This window comes from Sus scrofa, chromosome 6 (assembly GCF_000003025.6).
Source record: "Sus scrofa isolate TJ Tabasco breed Duroc chromosome 6, Sscrofa11.1, whole genome shotgun sequence".
Taxonomy (NCBI): Eukaryota; Metazoa; Chordata; class Mammalia; order Artiodactyla; family Suidae; genus Sus; species Sus scrofa.
The window spans coordinates 74,866,272-74,886,322 of NC_010448.4; the positions used below are offsets into that span (position 1 = coordinate 74,866,272).

Sequence of the window (20,051 nt, forward strand, 5' to 3'; positions counted from 1 at the left end):
CCTATTGGAGTTCCCGTCGTGGCGCAGTGGTTAACGAATCCGACTAGGAACCATGAGGTTGAGGGTTCGATCCCTGCCTTTGCTCAGTGGGTTAACGATCCGGCGTTGCCGTGAGCTGTGGTGTAGGTTGCAGGCACGGCTTGGATCCAGCATTGCTGTGGCTCTGGCGTAGGCCGGCAGCTACAGCTCCAAATGGACCCCTAGCCTGGGAACCTCCACATGCCGCGGGAGCGGCCCAAGAAATAGCAAAAAAAAAAAAAAAAAAAAAAAGTTTAAAAAAAAAAAAAATAGCCCTATTTATTACCCCAATTAAATTCGTCAAAAGCAACATTAGGCAAGCAACTTTTTCCTTTCATAAAGACCAGTGTGGCTTAAAAAGAATAGTAGATGCAAATACCTTTACTAAAACGTTCCTCTAAAAGCAACATTGCAGGCATCCAAAAGTTTCGTTTTGTTTTCCTGAGCTTCGCTAATGCAATAGAATATTGTTTTTGCTTACTCGAGTGTAGGATGAGCGAAGGCTTTAAAAAATAATACATCTTTGGTACTGGAAGAGAAAAGAAGACTGATTCTTTTCTAACCTGGCTTGATTTTGGCTTCAGGTAGGCCACGCATTTTGTCTTTGGACTTCCAATTTATAAGTAAAATGGGGAAAGTTCAGTTAGAAAAGGGGTAGGCATGGACACTCTGTCCTGTGTGTAAGGTCAGATCTTTTGAAGGCGGCGATCCACGCTGTCAATCAGGCTGCCCTTTATGAAGGGGTCGGATGTGCCCGTCAGGATTCTGACCACTGCATGCGTTTGGACAGGCACGCTTTATCGAGCTGTCGTATATAAATCGCACACTGGAAACTGGAAACCCATCCCTGGGTGCATCACAACAAGAGGCGTGGTAGGTGTCAAGGTTAAGAACAGGGATTCTGGAGTCTGGCTGCTTGGGTTCAATCCCTGCCCTGCTAGTGAATAACCCTGTAACGCTGGGTAGCTTCTTCCATGCCTCACTTCTGAGGGGATGAAATGAGGGTCGTCGTGAAGATTTAATGAGAGCATGTATGTGTTTAGCACAGTGCTCAACCCTATCTTAATAAGCTCTCTTCGTCTGTTTGGACTGCTGTAACAAACCGTCATAGACTGGGTGGCTTGTAAACAATATACATTTATTTGTCACTTGTGAACAATATGCATTTATTTGTCACTGTTCTGGAGGCTGGAAGCCTGGAAATACGTGGGAAATGAAATGAAACCTGAGTCCAGGAAATGAAACCTGAGGCCAACATGGTTGGGTTCTGGTGAGGGCTGCTGACTGCTCTGAGTCCTCCCATGGGGAAGGGGTGAGGGAGCTCTCCTGGGTCTCTTATATAAGGGCACTAATCCCATTCATGAGGGCTCCACCCTCATGACCTAAGCACCTTCCACAGGCCCCACCTCCTAACACCATCACATGGGGGTTAGGATTTCAGCATATGAATTGGGGGAGGACAAAAACGTCCAGTCTGTAGCATAAAGTGGTCTCTTTTTCTCTTCATGGTGGAGCCAGTTCCCACTTTTACATTGTCGGAAGGTGGCTAAAGGCCTCACCACCTAAACATTGTCACACACCCTTTGGACTTGTTACCCACTTCCTTTTTATGTTGTGTTTTGGAGGCCTGTTTTTTGATTCTAGCATCACGAAGGGCATTTGTTTTCAGAATCAGAGTATCTATCTATCTGCTTCTACCAGGAATCAGTTCTGCTACAATAGTAGGCTTTGAGGGCTGGCAGCCTTGGGGTCAGATTTGTCCTTCAACTCCAGTCTCACCTAAATTTGTTATATGGTGCCTTAAAAATTGCTTTGCTTTGGCGTTCCCATCGTGGCTCAGTGGTTAATGAATCCGACTAGGAACCTTGAGTTTGCAGGTTCGATCCTTGGCCTTGCTCAGTGGGCTAAGGATCTGGCGTTGCCGTGAGCTGTGGTGTAGGTCACAGACACGGCTTGGATCCCTCATTGCTGTGGCCCTGGCATAGGCCAGCAATTACAGCTCCGATGGGACCCCTAGCCTGGGAATCTCCATATGCCACGGGAGTGGCCCTAGAAAAGGCAAAAAGACAAAAAAAAGAAAAATTGCTTTGCCTTTTTCTTCCATCCTACACTAGTAAAATGGTCTAACTGATCCTTTTAAAAGGATGTTGCATGATGGAGGTCTCGTCGTGGCTCAGTGGTTAATGAATCCGACTAGGAACCATGAGGTTGCGGGTTCGGTCCCTGGCCTCGCTCAGTGGGTTAAGGATCCAGTGTTGCCGTGAGCTGTGGTGTAGGTCACAGACGCAGCTCAGATCCCAAGTTGCTGTGGCTGTGGTGCAGGCCTGGCTGCTACAGCTCCAATTAGACCTCTAGCCTGGGAACCTCCATATGCCATGGGAACAGCCCTAGAAAAAAGGCAAAAAGACCAAAAAAAAAAAAAAAAAAAAGAAAGAAAGAAAGAAAGAAAAAGATGGTGCATGAAGAAAATGAGGATTTCTGCAAAAAAGATCCAAGTGTACTATTAGCTATGTTTGCAAAGGGTATTTTAGCACTTTTTATTCAAATAGAATATACCTACACTCCTAAGTGTACAGCTAAATGAATTCTCCCAAAGTGAGCACACCCCCACGGCCAGGTCCTGGAGCAAGAAACAAACCCAACCATCATCCCAGAAGCCCCCCCCATCCCCCTCTCAGAAAGTACAGCTCCAAGTGCAGCCACTCTTCTCAAGCAGCATTGAATTCAGTCATGTTGACACCTACATTTTGTGATGCTGGACGTGTGCTGTAAAACCAGAGGTGCCACAGTTGATCCAGGGAACCCATGTTCCGATGTGAAGGCAGGATTCCTGAGGGTTAAAGAGAACTGGAGAGTTTAATAGCACAGTTAAATGAAAATGGTAGTAGCAATGAAAGGCCAGTTCCCCGTGTTCTCGAAAGGGAGAGTAGCGGAAACATCCCAGGTGCACATCCAAAAGCTTGTGGTTGCCGACTTGTTAATAGCTAAAGAGACGTCCAAGTTGAAGATGGTGTTGGCGTTTTGAATAGGCATGTGGTTCTCCTAAATAGCATCTTCTCCCAGGGGGGGAAGGCAGTGGTTTTTCATGAGAGTTTTGTTCTGAGGATTGTGTATATTGAGTACACTGCAGTATGAGCAGAGGCTCTGTGCTGGGGAAGGCAGCCTCCAACAGAGCATATATTGGTTGGAAGGAGAATTTCTTTCTTTTTTTTTTTTTTCTTTTTTGCTATTCCTTGGGCCGCTCCCACGGCATATGGAGGTTCCCAGGCTAGGGGTCGAATCGGAGCTGTAGCCACCGGCCTACGCCACAGCCACAGCAATGCGGGATCCGAGCTGCGTCTGCAACCCACACCACAGCTCACGGCAACGCCGGATCTTCAACCCACTGAGCAAGGGCAGGGACCGAACCCGCAACCTCATGGTTCCTAGTCGGATTCATCAATCACTGCGCCACGACGGGAACTCCAGAATTTCTAAAAATTAAGAATTTGTTTTGTTTTTTGGTTTTGGCTGCACTCTCCGCACTCGGAAATTCCCCAACCAAGGATCGAATGTGTGCCACAGCAGCAACCCAAGCCACAGCAGTGGCAATACCAGATCCTTAAGCTGCTGAGCCACCAGGCAACTCCAAAAAAAATTAAGAATTAAACCAGGAGTTCCCGTCGTGGCGCAGTGGTTAACGAATCCGACTAGGAACCATGAGGTTGCAGGTTCGATCCCTGGCCTTGCTCAGTGGGTTAACGATCCGGCGTTGCCGTGAGCTGTGGTGTAGGTTGCAGACGCGGCTCGGATCCTGCGTTGCTGTGCCTCTGGCGTAGGCCAGGGGCTACAGCTCCGATTGGACCCCTAGCCTGGGAACCTCCATATGCCGCAGGAGCGGCCCAAGAAATAGCAACAACAACAACAACAAAAGACAAAAAAAAAAAAAAAAAAGAATTAAACCAAATCACCAGGGGAGTTCCTGTCATGGCTCAGCAGAAACGAATCTGACTAGCGTCCATGAGGACGCAGGTTCAATCCCTGGCCATGCTCAGTGGGTTAAGGATCCAGCGTTGCCATGAGTTGTGGTGTAGGTCACAGACGCGGCCCGGATCCTGAGTTGCTGTGGCTGTGGTGTAGGCCAGCAGCTACAGCTCCAATTCAACCCCTAACTTGGGAACCTCCATATGCTGTGAGTGTAGCCTTAAAAAGACAAAAAACCAAAAAAACAAATCACCAGCAGAGGGAGAAGCCTCAGAGAAGAAGAGCCTGAGTCTTGACAAATTGGTAGAAGTCAGAGAAAGAGAAGGAGCAGGCATTTAAGGTAGAAGGAACAGCCTAAATATCCCCAGGGCAGCGGGGACATCCGAGGACAATGAGGACAGACCAGTCTCAAGAGTGCTGAGAGTTCTGCTCCCTGTGGCTGGAAAGTGCTTTCCATGGAAGCTGTCCAGCCTGGTGGATGCAAATGCAGGTTTCAAAGTGCACCGACCTCAGTCTGGGTCTGAATTTGGGGTTTGTCACTGACCTTGTTGACCCTGGCACGTCGCCAGACCTCAGTTAGCCTCAGGTATCAGAACTTACAGTTGTCATGAGAATTAAATCATAGGAGCTGATGCACTCGAAGCACTGAGCACAAGGCCTGAATGAGATCTTAGCTGCCATTGGCCCTGGCCGGCAGTTTTCTCTTGGGTAGTTTTCAGATCTCACGCTACACTTCCCTGTTTCTTCAGGCTCAGGGTTTGTCAGACTTTTTCTTCAAAGGCCAGGTGGTATTTTCAGCCCGTGTGGTCTTCGTTGAAACTATTCAGTTCTGCTCTCACAGCTCAAGAGCAACCACAGGCAATCCATACATGCATGGGTGCGGCTGTCTTCCAGTAAACCTTTATGCACATAAACCGGCAGCGGGCTGGATTTGGCCCAGAGCTGCTTCGTACCCTACACAAAAATGTCCTCCCCAGGGTGGGCTGGGGGTCACTTTCAGAGAACCTGGTGTGATGGCCAGTCCCATAGTTCACGAAATCGCCGCTGTACCTGGGTTTGTGCGCTAGGTCGGGCGTGTGGAATGAATATGGACACTCGTAAATATCACCGTCTGTCCCTGTGTTCCGTTTCCAAGAATATTTACTCATCACCTTCCTTGTGTCCTCACTGTCCTAGGCCCTACCCGGGTAGTAGTAGGCCAAGCCGATAAGGACTCTGGAGTGGTAGTGTTCCAGTGGGAGCAGAGAGTGCTCGGTTAGCCAACCCACCAATGCAGAGACCTTCAGATTGTCGGAAGGCTGAGGCAGGATGATGGGGTGAGCCGGCTGGGAACCTGCTGCAGGGGAGGTGCTCAGAGGAGACTTGCTGAAGAGGTGATATTGCTTCCAACAGGGGACACTGACTAGGGGGAGAGAGTGAGGCCTTAGGCTAAGAAAACGAGCAGTTGCTTTAAAAAATACACAGGTAGGAATTTCCATCATGGTGCAGTGGAAACAAATCCAACTAGGAACCATGAGGTTGCGGGTTCGATCCCTGGCCTCACTCAGTGGGTTAAGGATTTGGCGTTGCGGTGAGCTCCGGTCACAGACACAGCTCGGATCCCGAGTTGCTGTGGCTGTAGTGTAGGCTGGCAGCTGTAGCTCTGATTGGACCCCTAACCTGGGAACCTCCATATGCCCCAAGTGTGGCCCTAAAAAGCAAAAAAAAAAAAAAAAAAAATTTACATAGCTCAGAAATGTATAAATAAAAAATAGAGTTCCCACTGGGGCTCACCAGGTTAAAACCCCAGCATAGGAGTTCCCATGGTGGTGCAGTGGTAAACGAACCCGACTAGTATCCATGAGGACGCAGGTTCGATCCCTGGCCTTGCTCAGTGGGTTAAGTGTCCAGCATTGCTGTGGCTGTGGTGTAGCTGGTGGCTACAGCTCTGATTCAACCCCTAGCCTGGGAACCTCCATATGCCGAGGGTATGGCCCTAAAAAGACAGAGGGGGAAAAAAACCCAGCGTAGTGTCCTTGAGGATATAGGTTCAATCCCTGGCCTCGCTCAGTGGGTTAAGGATCTGGTGTTGCTGTGGCGTAGGCCAGCAGCTGCAGCTCTGATTCAACCCCTAGCCTGGGAACTTTCATATGCTGCAGGTGCGGCCCTAAGAAAAAAAAGAAGGTGGCCCCTGTTCTCCAGCTTCTTGTCCCCAGTTTGGATCCTCTTAAACAGAATGAATAAATTAATTTTATTTATTTATTTATTTTTTACTTTTTAGGGCCGCACCCTTGGCATATGGAGGTTCCCAGGCTAGGGGTCGTATTGGAGCTACGGCTGCCAGCCTACACCACAGCCACAGCAACGCAGGATCCTTAACCCACTGATTGAGTCTAGGGATTGAACCCGCAACCCAGTGGTTCCTAGTCGGATTTGTTTCTGCTGCGCCACCACAGGAACTCCTAAATGAATTCGAATACAGTAACCATCCTTCAGAGAATGTTCCTGGGTCAGACCAACCTTCTCTCACAGAAAACAACCCAGGTCCCCACTGTTCTGTCTGGGTGGACTGTGTCGTCCCCACCTCCGCCCCACCCCTGGGTGGCTCTGAATAGAAGGTAGGCCTTCTATTTCTGGCCCGGCGCTCCCTGCATTGAGCTGGGGGTCTCCCCGTCGGGGGCTGCTGGCACTGGTCTAGAAGCTGCAGCTGTCAAGCCTCAGCCTGTAAGTGCAGCTGCAAAGGCTGGCCCGGCTGGTGGACTTCTTCCCACTTTTCCACTCCTCCGGAAAGGTTAGATCTGCCATGCGGGAGTTCCCATTGAGGCAAAACGGAAACGAATCCTTCTAGTAACCATGAGGTTGCAGGTTCAATCCCCAGCCTTGCTCAGTGGGTTAAGGATCCGGTGTTGCTGTAAGCTGTGATGTGGGTCGCAGACACGGCTCGGATCCTGCGTTGCTGCGGCTGTGGCATAGCTGGTGGCTACAGCTCCAATTTGGCCCTGAACCTGGGAACCTCCATATGCCGAGGGTGGGGCCCTAAAAAGACGGGGAAAAAAAAAATTTAACTAGGGCAACTGGTTCCCAGCAAGGGCCTGGTGGTTAGATATGTGTGGGAATTACCTTGACTGGTTTCGATCAATAGTTTTGTTCTCTTGGCTTCGTGGAAAAACTCTTTAAGAGTTTTAAAGTCTTAAGTGTTCTGAAAATCCCTAATGACCTGAGTCACCCAGAGAAAGATCTCCATAAAATACCAAATATTGACACACGCATTTTCTATGCTGACGTGCTAAGGGCTCCCCTCCCCTGCCCGTGTCCTGCCGTCAGCAGTGACACTCTCTCTGCTCCTCTTCTCTGTCACAGAACAGAGGCCACCTGGAGAGGGATGTGAGGGCCCCTGCACGCGCGGGGACCGCTTAAATGTGCCCCTGACCCCCTGAGTGACCTGCCCAGGCCTAGCATAAGCCGCCAGTGGAGAAGTGGTAGCTGCTGTTTCTTTTTTTCTTTTTAGGGCCACACCTTCAGCATATGGAAGTTCCTGGGCCAGGGCTCAAAACAGAGCTGTAGCCAAGGCCATGCCACAGCTGCAGCAACAACAGATCCGAGCCACATCTTCGACCTATACCACAGCTTGTAGCAATGACAGATCCTTAATCCTCTGAGTGTGTGAGGCCAGAGACGAACCCGCTTTCTCACAGACACTGTGTTGGGTTCTTAACCTGCTGAAACCCAGTGGGAACTCCCTTTTTTGGGGGTGGGGAGGGCTTCTTTTTCTGAGCCCTGCCCATTCCATTTTAGGGGGTCCTCCTTTTACACAATGCTTCTCTGGTGTTGGGACTCTTTGAAACTTGTGACACCGCAGTCCTTTCCGCCCCATTGCAGGACACCCAGGGCCCTTCCTCTCTGCACACCTCGGCTCTAGCATTAGGGTGGCGTGGTCAAGGCTGTGGAGGGGTGGGAAGAAAGGAGCTGGGGGTTCTGCTGTGGCACAGTGGGATCTGTGGTGTCTCTGCAGTGCCAGGACACAGGTTTGATCACTGGCCTGGCACGGTGGGTGAAAGGATCTGGCATTGCCACAGCTGTGGTACAGGTCGCAACTGTGGCTCGGATCTGATCCCTGGCCAGGGAACTCCATGTGCCATAGGGCAGCCAAAGAAGGAAGGACGGAAGGAAGGAAGGATGGAGGGAGGGAGGAGCTGGTCTTCGGAGTGCGAGTATTGTGGGAGGAGAAGGCTGGGGACTCTTGGGTGGGTCAGTTGCCCCCACCTTCAGCGCTCACCTCTGGCCTCAGGATTCACCTCCGTGGTGAGGAGAGGCTGGTGCTACCGAGGCTGGCAGTAGCTCCATATCTAAGGAAAGCAATGGGGCTTTTCCCTCTGAAGATTGAAGCTCTGTCAGGTAACCTCGGTGCTGATAGATCGGGTTCTCTGCCTGGGACCTGGCCCCCCCCCCCCCCCCCCCGCCCCAGTGCAAGGTACAGTGTCGGCCCCAAGTGCTCCTCCTAGGGTCTGAATGAGGCAGCAGGGCTGGCTGCTTTGGGTGAACGTTCCTCTCCAGCCCTGTCCTCACTGCTGCTTGCTTATGGTGCAAATGCCCTAGAACTTCCGTCTGAGGCAGGAGAGCTCCTGGAGAGTCCACTTGGCTGGAGCTGAGAGTTCAGGTCATTCATCTGTTGGTTATTCTAACCACCCAGGGTCCTGAAGGTCGCCTCTGTCTTCCTAGCGAAGCAGCTGGCCCTGCCACACAGACATTCTCTCTTATGTACTTGCAATTTATCTTTTTTCCTTTTGTGTCTAAGTCACAAACATTATAGAAACACACAAGGGAGAAAGTATTCGTTTCTTATAATCTTCCTTCCTCCTGGGATATCTGCTTAAGAGTTAGAAACCCAGTAATGCATAAGAAGGAGGAAAGGACCAACGTAGACTTGAAATCTACAGAAATTTCTGAACTTAATTTTTGTATGTAGTCAACCTCTGTTCACGTTTTCACTCTCAGTTCTTTATTTTTTGGCATCGCAGCCTCCTGTGGCATGACATGTCCAGACACACCGCTGGGAAGGGGGAGCGGTCATACCAGGAGAATCCTTACATTTAATGCACCTGCTGTTTACACACACTTCTGCAGTCAGGCTCACAGCAGACTTGCAGGATAGCTCATGAGAGGAGTGAGGTCAAGATTCTAACGCTCATAAGGGGCAGAGCTGGATCTGAACCATATTTCTGGCTCCTGCTCTCTCCATTTCTCTGGGCCTTTTCCATCTACATCATGTCTGTCCTGAAGTTATAACAGATAATCCATCCCCCCAGGTCAGTTTTGTGGGCCAGTCTGCTATAAAGCTATCCATTTGTTTAACAAATATCTATTGAGTATGACTGTGCTGGGCTGAGTATCCTTTTTTTTTTTTTTTTTTTTTTGTCTTTTTTTGTCTTTTTGTCTTTTTAGGGCTGCACCCAAGGCATATGGAGGTTCCCAGGCTAGGGGTCTAATTGGAGCTGTAGGCGCCAGGCCTGCACCACAGCCACAGCAACTCGGGATCCAAGCTGCGTCTTCGACCTACACCATAGCTCATGGCAACGCCAGATCCTTAACCCACTGAGCAAGGCCAGGGATCGAACCCTCAACCTCATGGATGCTAGTTGGGTTCGCTAACTGCTGCGCTCCATGGGAACTCCGGGCTGAGTACCCTTCTGGTCCCTAGGAGTCAGCAGTGAACAGAACCCACCAGGTCCCTGACCCTTTGGGGCTTACACTCTGGAAGATGCGACCAACATAAAATCGTGAAATAGGCATGTACCCAACCCCAAGCCCTCCTGAGTGTCCTTTAGTAACTGTTATGGGTTTGTAGTCTCTGGGGTTCTTGGCACGCTTCCTAACCCTTCATTTACTCTTTCAGTCTCGAAAGTCTCTGACTGTTACACAGCCTTGGAAGGAGGCAAGGGTGTCCTCCCAACTTAAGTGGTGATTTAGACAATGACTTCTTCTTCTTCTTCTTCTTCTTTTTTTTTTTGCTTTTTAAGGCCACACTTGCCGCATCTGGAAGTTTCCAGGCTAGGGGTTGAATCGGAGCTACAGCTGCCAGCCTACACCACAGCCACAGTAACACCAGATCTGAGCCACATCTGCAACCTAAACCACAGCTCACAGCAACGCCAGATCCTTAACCAACTGAGCAAGGCCAGGGATCGAACCTGAATCCTCATGGATCCTAGTCGGGTTCATTACCTCTGAGCCACAACAGGAACTCCTAGACAATGACTTGATGACTGTTTTCCATGGCAACAGTATGGTTGTCTGGGTGGGGGACGTATTCATGAGGTCATGTTGCAGATATAGCAGAGGAAAAGGGAAGTGAAAGATGAACACAGAGCCGGTGAGGCCTCCCAGGCTTTGAAAGACTCCCTTTGAAATAGCTCAGCGGGTTAAGGACCCAACATAATGTCCATGAGGTTATGGGTTCGATCCCTGGCCTCGCTCAATGGGTTGAGGGGCCAGCATTGCTGCAAGGTGAGGCATAGATTGCAGATGCAGCTCGGATTTGACCCCTAGCACAGAAACTTCCACATGCTGCAGGAGCAGCCCTAAAAAGAAAAACAAACAAACAAACAACTCCTGACTCCCTGCTCTCACGGGTGCCACACACAACACTGAATGTGAGCGCTCAGGAAACAGCTCCTGCTTCCATCACAGCGGTAGAAATGGTGTATAGAGTGGAATTGTGTCGGTTGGCTTCTAGATCTCCAGGGTTTGCCTCGGAATCTCTTTGGAGAGCCTCTTATACCGTTTTCCTCTCTGCTCTGAAAGGAGTCCTTGGTCCCTCCATCAGAGGTCAGCCCTCTGCTGAGTTCAGAGGCGGAACCATCATAGTGCCTCTGGCTGGGACACTCCCTGCCAGGAAGGAGGAGTGTTTAACTGCTTTTGCTTTGGCGTTTTTGTTTGGTTTGTTTTTTACCTTTTTGGCCACCCCATGGCATGTGGAGTTCCTGAGCCAGGGATCAGATCTGAGGTGCATTTGGGATCTGTGGCACCACCAGATCCTTTCAACTCACTATGCTGACGGGGGATTGAACCTGTGTCCTTCACTGCAAGGCCGCCACCAATCCTATTGTGCCACAGCGGGAACTCTGCATTTACCTGTTTTTGGAAACAAACCATAGTCTATCAAATTACCCAACGTGTCTGTGCCCAACAAGGCCAGTCCTCTCCTGCTCTCATTGTTCCCACACCCCAAAGAAAGCACAAAAGAAAGAAAAGAAATCCAGTGGTAATTAAAGTACTTGCTTTTTTCAGCTCTCCCCCTGCATATCTTTCAGCAGAGCTGCCAGTTAAGCAGAGAGCCCGCCAACTCCAGCAAAGGGGCTAATGAGCAGTGATTTGGGAGGTGGAAAGGCAGCTGTATACTTGGGTGTATTTAGTGGCAAATGAATGGTAAGAAGCACTGATTTCACTGACTTGCTTAAGGAACAGTGCAGGCCCGTAGCAAACAGCGCTCCTTTTGGGTGACCCTACACACAAAGAGCCGGTCAGTCCGGGGATGCGGACCAGCCCAGGCACAAGCCCTTCCCAGGCAGGGGCATTGGCTGAAAGACAGTGTTTTTCATGCCCACCGAGAAATCAGGCCCATCGTTTTTTGTTTGTTTTTTGTCTTTTGTCTTTTGTCCTTTTTTTTTAGGGCCTCACCCATGGCATATGGAGGTTCCCAGGTTAGGGGTCTAATCGGAGCTGTAGCTGCCGGCCTACTCCAGAGCCATGGCAACGCCAGATCCAAGCTGTGTCTGCCACCTACACCACAGCTCATGACAATGCCAGATCCTTAACCCACTGAGTGAGGCCAGGGATCAAACCTGCACCCTCATGGATACTAGTTGGGTTCATTAATTGATGCACGAAGGGAACTACTTCATTTGTTTTTTGAGGGGGTTTTGAGTTTTTGTTTCTGGCGCCAGCATGCAGCAGCGGTGAAGGAGCCAACTCCTAACCACTAGACCACCAGGGAACTCCCTGGCCCGTCATTACTGAATCACAGGAGCTGTGATTGGCTCCTGTGCAAGGATGATTTCTCGGTCCTCTAGTTCTACAATTTACTGTGTAATCGATTGTCATTGGGAATGAGTTATTTTCCAGGCTAAGGTAGGGTGGAATCTCAGGTTAGGGATTTTAAAATTAGAAGAATGAGTCAGAAGCATGGCAGTTGCCTGGGGTCAGTGGAGCGGTGGACACTCAGTGGGCTGAAGCCTCTGTTGACACTCTCATGTCGTCTCAGAAGAAAGCGTCTGGGACCTTCCTGACACTTGTTTCCCCAACTCCTAGCTGCCATTCTGCAGAGCCCTGGGAACAGCACGAGACCCCCACCGCTCTGCCCCCCTCAGATGTTGGGATGAGCACTTAGCAGTGGTCATAGCAGGTGCCCGTGACCACCTCTTTATCCCCGGGTGGGCTGGAAGCAGAGGCGCTCCAGGAATAGCTGACTCCATGGTATCTGAGCATCCGCACAAGATGCTGCAGTAGAAGGACCACTGGGCAAAGCCAGGAGGGGCAGGAAGTGTCTTCACCTCCCTGGGGCCCACCTTCCCTGCCTACAAGAGACGGTTCTGGCTATGTGGTTATTTTTGTGATTTTTAGCCCCTCAGTAGTTAAAGTTCCATTCACTGATAGCCTCTGCCTTGCTTACTCTAACTACCCCCCCCCACCCCATGCTCTTGAATAAGAGGCTCCAGGAACCTCCGCTTTGAAAAAGGGATTTCTCAGGACTCCTCTGCCCTTAGATTCTGCAGTTCTTCATCCTGGCCAGCGCCCAGCCTGGTCTTCAGCTCCAGTGGAGAGTCTTTCCAGAAATGCCATTGGCGGAGTTCCCATTGTGGCTCAGTGGAAACAAATCTGACTAGCATCCATGAGGACGCAGGTTCGATCCCTGGCCTCGCTCAGTGGGTTAAGGATCTGGCATTGCCATGAGCTGTGGTGTAGGTCACAGATGCGGCTCAGATCTGACGTGGCTGTGGCTCTGGCGTAGGCCACAGCTACAGCTCTGATTTGATTCCTAGCCTGGGAACCTCCATATGCTGTGGGTGTGGCCCTAAAAAGACAAAAAAGGAAAAAAATGCTCTTGGCAGTGGCCTTCTGTTCCTTGGATCATATAAAACAGGGATTATTGTTCTTAGGAAGCTTTGCTAAGATGTAAGATGTAAAAGACTCCAGGCTGCCTTGTTTATGTATTTATTTGTTTATATTTATTTTCAAGGGGAAGGATGATGAACACTGGCCTTCTCTTCAAATCCATGAGTCTGTGTCTAAAGCCAATGCAAACTGCTGGTGCGGGATCAGGGTGGGGACGTTGTTCTGAGGGCCACGCCAGCCCTTCCCCAGCCATCTCTGCCATGGCCGAGTGCTCCTAGGGTCCCTCTCCTTGGGGTCATCCAGGCATCAAGGTTTGGGGTCATCTTGACCCCGAAGGTAATAAGGATACGGCAGGCTTGACCCCTGCCTGTCCTCGGAGGGTCCGCCTTGGAAAGAAGGGCAAGTGTCCACGAGGATCACAGGCACAGTTTGACCCAGCAGGTGCCACACTGGCTAGAAGTACAAAGGGAAGGCAGGCAGACCCCTCTCGCTCCCTCAGGGCTTGGTCCTTGCCTGTGGTGCCACCGCAGCCAGCGGGAGGCAGCCCTGGGGATGAGGTGTCCGAGCAGGTCCAGCAGCTCAGAGTGGCCAAACCAGGCCCGTCATTGGTTTAATTTTTAAAAGAGGTGCTTTGAGGGAATTCCTTGGTGGTCTAGTGATTGGGACTTGGTGCTTTCACTGCTGTGGCCTGGATTCAATCCTTGGTCTGGGAACTGAGATCCCAGTGCAACCCACAGCTAAAACAAAACAAAACAAAAATAAAACAATAAAAACAACAACAAAAAATCATTGAAAAAAAAAAAAAAAGGTGGAGTTCCTGTCCTGGCACAGTGGAAACAAATCCGACTAGGAATGATGAGGATGTGTAGCCCATGCATGGTCCCAGGTCTTGCTCAGTAGGTTAAGGATCTGGCATTGCTTTGAGTTGTGGTGTAGGTCGCAGATGCATCATGGATCCTGCGTTGCTGTGGCTGTGGTGTAGGCCAGCAGCTATAGCTCCAATCCGACCCCTAGCCTGGGAACCTCTGTAAGCCATGGGTGTGCCCCCCCCAACACACACAGTGCTTTGAGGTCAGGCGGCAGTCTACACACACACACACACAGACACACACACACACAGACACACACACACACAGGGTGCTTTGAGGTTGGGCGGCAGTCTACCCAGCTTTCAGTTGGGGTCTTTCGTGCTTTGGGATCTCTACTTCCTCGACCTGGACCGGGGAGGCTGCTGTAAACATTCTGTCATCTAAATACATCTTGTCTCCCTGGAGCCAGTTGGGCAGCTGCTGTTGCCTGGTGACCTCCTCCCCTGGGTTAGAGGTGTGTGCCCTCTGTGTGCTGAGCAGGGATGGAGCAGGCCCAGCAGTGAGCCCGGTGGAGCATCACATGGGCACGTGGACAGCCCTGGGTCTGTCCGGCCTCGCAGACTCAACTGCCTTTGTGGGGCAGGGGTTGTTATCCTGCTCTGTACACGTGGGAATGGGGGTCCCCGTGGCCCTCCTCCCAGGTCAACCTGGGAGTGAGATTCCAGGCCCCTCATCCATTTGCTGGGCAGCAGCACAGTCTCTTTGGTCTCGACCGACCATCTCATGTCCATTTGGCTGTTCATACTCTTTTGCAGCTGCCTCTGAGTTACTCATTAGGGACCAGTTCTGGAAGGATTTCTTGTTACCACCCATAGAACTAGAAATTGTTTTCCAGTTATGTGTCTGTAAGGGAGAGACAAGACATTGAGGGCCTGGCTGTGGCAGCTCAGGGCAGAGAGTGGGACCAACCCTAATTAAAATGCTCCGAGTCAGGCATTTCTTGGCTTGCTTAGAGTGCCACCCACTTGTCCTCACAGCCACGGGGTCTGGCACAGTCTCGTGGTGGCCTGCTTTCCCAGAGATCAGTGGGGAGAACCGGCCTGGCTGTGGGAGAGTCTGGGGCAGACTGAACCCAGCTTTTCCCAGCCTGGGTGCCCAAGCGCCCCCCGGGGAACCGGGAGCTGGGAGAAGAGCAGCTTGCCCAGGCCAGGGTGTGGTCTGGGAACGTGACTTCATTCTCGGCTGACCTGGATTATTTTTAAATTTTTCATCCTCCCACCATCAGGCTCACCGGCCCATCTGGGCTCCCATCTGTGGCCACCCCTCCCCCGGGCAGCAGCTCCCACCCTGTCTTTCCTGTTCAAGGACCTGGCTCCTTTCCTCCACCTCTATTTTCTGGCCACCCTTTTGGCAAAACTGGTCAGGGGAGTTTTCTGTATTGCTGTCTCCTCTTTTTTCCTCCCTCCCTCTTCTTTTCTCTCTTCTAACCCGAACTAGGCAGTCAGGAATCCTGATGGCCTCTGTGTAGCCCATGCATGGTCCCAGGTCAGCTGTGCCCCATCCCTCTGTTACTTTGAAGCAGATACCAGGCGTTCATACACTTTCCAGTGAACATTTGCGCAAAGGTCAGGATTCTTTTCTCACGCAAATCACTATCACACCTTGAAAAATGTAATAGTAATTTTCCCTCAATGTCATCAGACATCTAAGTTTTCAAGTTCCAATTGCCTCGACAATATCAGTTTTAAAATGCCTCATTTGGGAGTTCCCTTTGTGGCGCAGTGTCCATGAGGATCCATGAGGATCCATGAGGATGTGGGTTTGATCCCTGCCCTCGCTCAGTGGGTTGGGGATCTGGCATTGCCGTGAGCTGTGGTGTAGGTCACAGACGCGGCTAGGATCTGGCATTGCTGTGGCTTCGGTGTAGGCTGGCAGCTGCAGCTCTGATTCCACCCCTAGCCTGGGAACTTCTATATGCCACAGGTATGGCTCTAAAAAGCAAAAAAAAATTTCAAATAAATAAATAAAGTAAAAACACCTCATTTGTGAAGTTCCCAGGTGGCCTGGCAGTCAAGGATTGGGCATTGTCAGCTGTGGCTCAGGTTGGACCCCTGGCCTGGGCACTTCTGGATGCTGCAGCCTTGGGGAGGACCCCTGGGCCGCTTGGAGTACCCTGGCTCGGCCCGTAGGTGCTCCTCCTCTGCACTCCCAAATGACCTCATCCGAGCCCACAGCTTTAAATTCCAGCCACAGGCTCACAGCTCTGGCCTCCCCCTGAACTCCAGACCCATTTACACTACCCGCTCCTTGACATCTGCACCAGGACACCTGGTGGGTATTTTGGGTTTGTTTTGTTTTGTTTTTTTATAGTTTTATTTATTTATTTATTTTCGTCTTTTTGCCTTCTCTAGCGCCGCTCTCGTGGCATATGGAGGTTCCCAGGCTAGGGGTCTAATCAAAGCTGTAGTCACCGCCTACACCACAGCTACAGCAACACCAGATCTGAGCCGGTCTGCGACCTACACCACAGCTCACAGCAACACGGGATCCTTAACCCACTGAGCGAGGCCAGGGATCGAAACCCAAAACCTCATGGTTCCTAGTCAGATTTGTTAACCACTGAGCCACGATGGGAACTCCTGATGGGTATTTTGAACTTACCATGGACAGCACAGAACTCCACCTGATCAGGACATGGCACTGTCATTCAGTTGCTCAGACCAAAAACCTTAGAATCATCATTGGCATCTTCCTTTCTCTCCTACCCCACGTCCAATCCATCAGTGAATCCCTTGAGTGCCACCTGCAGAACAGATCTTAAATCCCACCCTTTCCCACTGCCACCCCTGGAGCCAGCTCCAAGCCTCCCTTATCCATCCACACTGGCAGTAGCCTCCCAGCCAGTCTCTCTGCCTCCCCCTTGGCCTTTCATTGTCTGGATATACACCACGCAGAAGAAATAGGGCCTTGTAGCATATATATTGGGTTATATTACTTCCCTGTTTTCAACCTTCCAATAACTTCCCATCACACCAGTGTAACACGCAAAGTCTTTACCTTGGCCGCTGTAGCCACATGTGATGTGGCCTTTGGCTCTCCTCTGACCTCATCTCATATCACTCATCCTTGCTCCCCCAGGTCCAGCCACACCTGTCCCCTTACTGTGGCCCCTGCCCTCAGGACCTTTGCACCTGCTGTCCTTGTAACTAGAATACTCTTTCCCTAGTTACCTCCGTAGTGATTTTCTCAGCGAGAGCTTCTCTGACCCTATATTTACAACAGACGCCTGACCCCTGCTTTGTTCTTTTTATAGCGTTAGTACTCCCTGGCAGTATATTATATATTTGCCCATAGTTTAATCCTCATCTGCCACCAGGATGTAAGTTTTATGAGGGCAAGGACTTCTGTACAAGAATAGCGCCTGTTGTGTACATAGTGGGTACTCAGTTAATCTTGGTTGAAGAGTGTTTAAGGCCGAGCCTCCCCTCGTGGTCAGTGCTGAACAGAGCCTGGGCAAGAGACATCTCCTCGCTCAGCCCGTGTCAGGTGTGCATTCCTTGCCACCTCTGCTCCGGGCTCTAGACCAGAGGGCAGCAAACGTTTTTTGTAAAGGGCCAGATAGTAAATATTTTAGGTTTTGCAGGTCTGTGTTTTAATAAAACTTTATTTATAAAAACAGGGGCATACCCACTGGCCACAGTTGGCTGACGCCTGCTGTGGACTCCTGATTCTGAAATTTCCCACCTTTTCCCCAGATGTTCATGGGCTGAAAGGAAATACTCTACACCACTTGGCAGTCTGATCAGCAGGATGAATTTCTTCCCAGAAGCAACTCTGGCCTGTTTGACCCAACAGTACCCTTGCTCATTACTGGGAGGATGCCAGCGTGGGGCAAAGGGATGGAGAGAGTAGGCAAGCATCCGTCTTAAAAGAGCTGCAATGGCCTTTCTCCTCCATCTGTCTTCCAAGAAGCAGAGCTGCAGAAGACACGGGGCTTGTGTGACCCTGGGCTTTTATTTTTGTGGCTTAAAAAAGAAGGGACTGTGTTTCTCTTTCTTGGTTTCTCCCACAATGTATTAGATTATAGCATTTTATCTACATTATTCACTCAAGGATCTGGAAGCTAGGTTGGACGAAAAGACCTGGATTTAAAATCTGCCTCTGGGGAGGTCCCATGGTAGCGCAGCGGAAATGAGTCCGACTAGGAACCATGAGGTTGCGGGTTCAATCCCTGGCCTCGCTCAGTGGGTTAAGGATCCAGCATTGCCGTGAGCTGTGGTGTAGGTCGCACATGTGGCTCAGATCTGGCATGGCTGTGGCTGTGGTGCAGGCTGACAGCTGCAGTTTCAATTAGACCCCTAGCCTGGGAACCTCCATATGCCACAGGTGTGGCCCTAAAAAGCAAAAAAATTTAAAAATAAAATCTGCCTCTGCCACTTACTAGCTCTGTGACCTACTTTATGGGGTTTCTCTGAGGATTAAGTTAAAATAGTGTTTATAAAATGCATCGTTGTCATCCTAGCTGCTAACACATTATTTTCAGTGCATCATGCACTTTAATAAATACAGTAAAGTATTAACTGAACCCTCACAACAACCTGGAAGGCTACAGGTAGGGAAACTGAGTTCAGAGACATTAAGTAACTTGCCCCAGGTCACACAGTGAGTGAGCAGCAGAGCTGCACTGAAATCCAAGTTGTCTGCCACCTTCCTCCTGCACATAATAAGACCCAGTGATTGATAGCTCCAGTTTTAGCCAGTATTGTAGATAACCGAATTGCAACTGAACTGATAGCTCCATCAGCAGGTATTGTATGTAACGGAAGAGTAACTTGGAGGAAAATTCAGCAGTTGTGCTTCCAGGCAGAGGTGCGTTCATTATCCTCATTTCAATGATGCGGTTGCTCAGGGACGCTCAAGTGAGGCCTCGCCGTGTGCTGTCCACCCATTTTCAGAGCCCACGGCTTTCCTGGTGTAGCAAGTGGCCCTGGCCACTGCCTCTCTGTGGTGGAGGGAGAAGGCCTTGGCTATTCACTCTGTGTTGTGCTTTCTGACCAGCTCCCGAAGGATGAGCTCAGGCCGTTGACAGAACTCCTAAGATTCTGTCACCAGCGCGGAGACCTTCCCTTTCTCCTTCCTGCTCCTCTCAAGAACTGTGCTAGGTTGTCGCTTTGACTAAAGGACTCCTTGTCCCCTGAGATAATGGGAAGTTTTTATCAACCTGTTGTAAAAAAGCGGTTCAAGAATAGGCTTTGGAGCCACCTGCCAGTGAACGAGTGAACAGAGAACCAGTTTTGGGCACAGAGAACATTGTCGCGTCGTCTTTGTCCCTGAGTGTGTGTTTAGCCAAGTGCTCTGACTTTGGTGTGACTAAAATATGGGTTCATTGTTCTTTCCATTTATTTATATGTTTGAAGTATAATTAACTTACAATATTGTATTAGTTTCAGGTGCACAAAATAGTGATTTGATATTTCTACTCACTATGAAATGATCCTCGCACTAAGTCCTGTTATTGTCTGTCGCATACGACGTCATTACAGTATTATTGACTATATTCCCTAAGCTGTATATTACATCCCCACAAACTGTTTATTTTATAACTGAGAGTTTGTACCTCTTAATCCCCTTCACCTATTTTGCCCTTCCCGCATCCCCCTCCCCTCTGGCAACTACCAGTTTGTCCGCTGTATCTATGAGTCCCTTTCCAGTTTTGTTGTGTTTGTGTTTTATGACTGACTAATATTCCCGCATCTTCCTGATCCATTCCTCTGTGCGTAGACCCTTCGGTTGCTTCCACATCTCGGCCGTTGTAAATGATCCTGCAATGAACTGTCCCTGTGGCTCCGTTGTTCTTGATCATCTTGGCTAATGTTTACTGAGCATTCGCTGCTCACCAGGATCTATCTATGCTAAGCCTTTTGCATGCGTTATACCATTTGACCCCCTAAACCAGCACTGTCCAGAAGGACCTTTCTGCAGTAATGGAAATACTCTGTATCTGCACTGTCCAGGACAGTGGCCACTGGCCACATGTGGTTATTGAGCGGTTGAAATGGGGCTAGTGCAACTAAAGAACTGGATGTTTACTTTTGTTTAAATAGTCACACGTAGCTAGTGGCCACTATATGGGGCACTTTAGGTCTAAACAATCTTTTTTAAGTTTTTGTG

General features: G+C 50.0%; 1 protein-coding gene across 3 annotated transcripts in view; it reads left to right on the top strand.

The window, feature by feature from the left end:
- PLEKHM2 (pleckstrin homology and RUN domain containing M2) overlaps positions 1–20,051 on the top strand; it is a 42,654-nt gene that overhangs the window by 1,156 nt on the left and 21,447 nt on the right. The gene's annotated exons all lie outside the window — the stretch shown is intronic.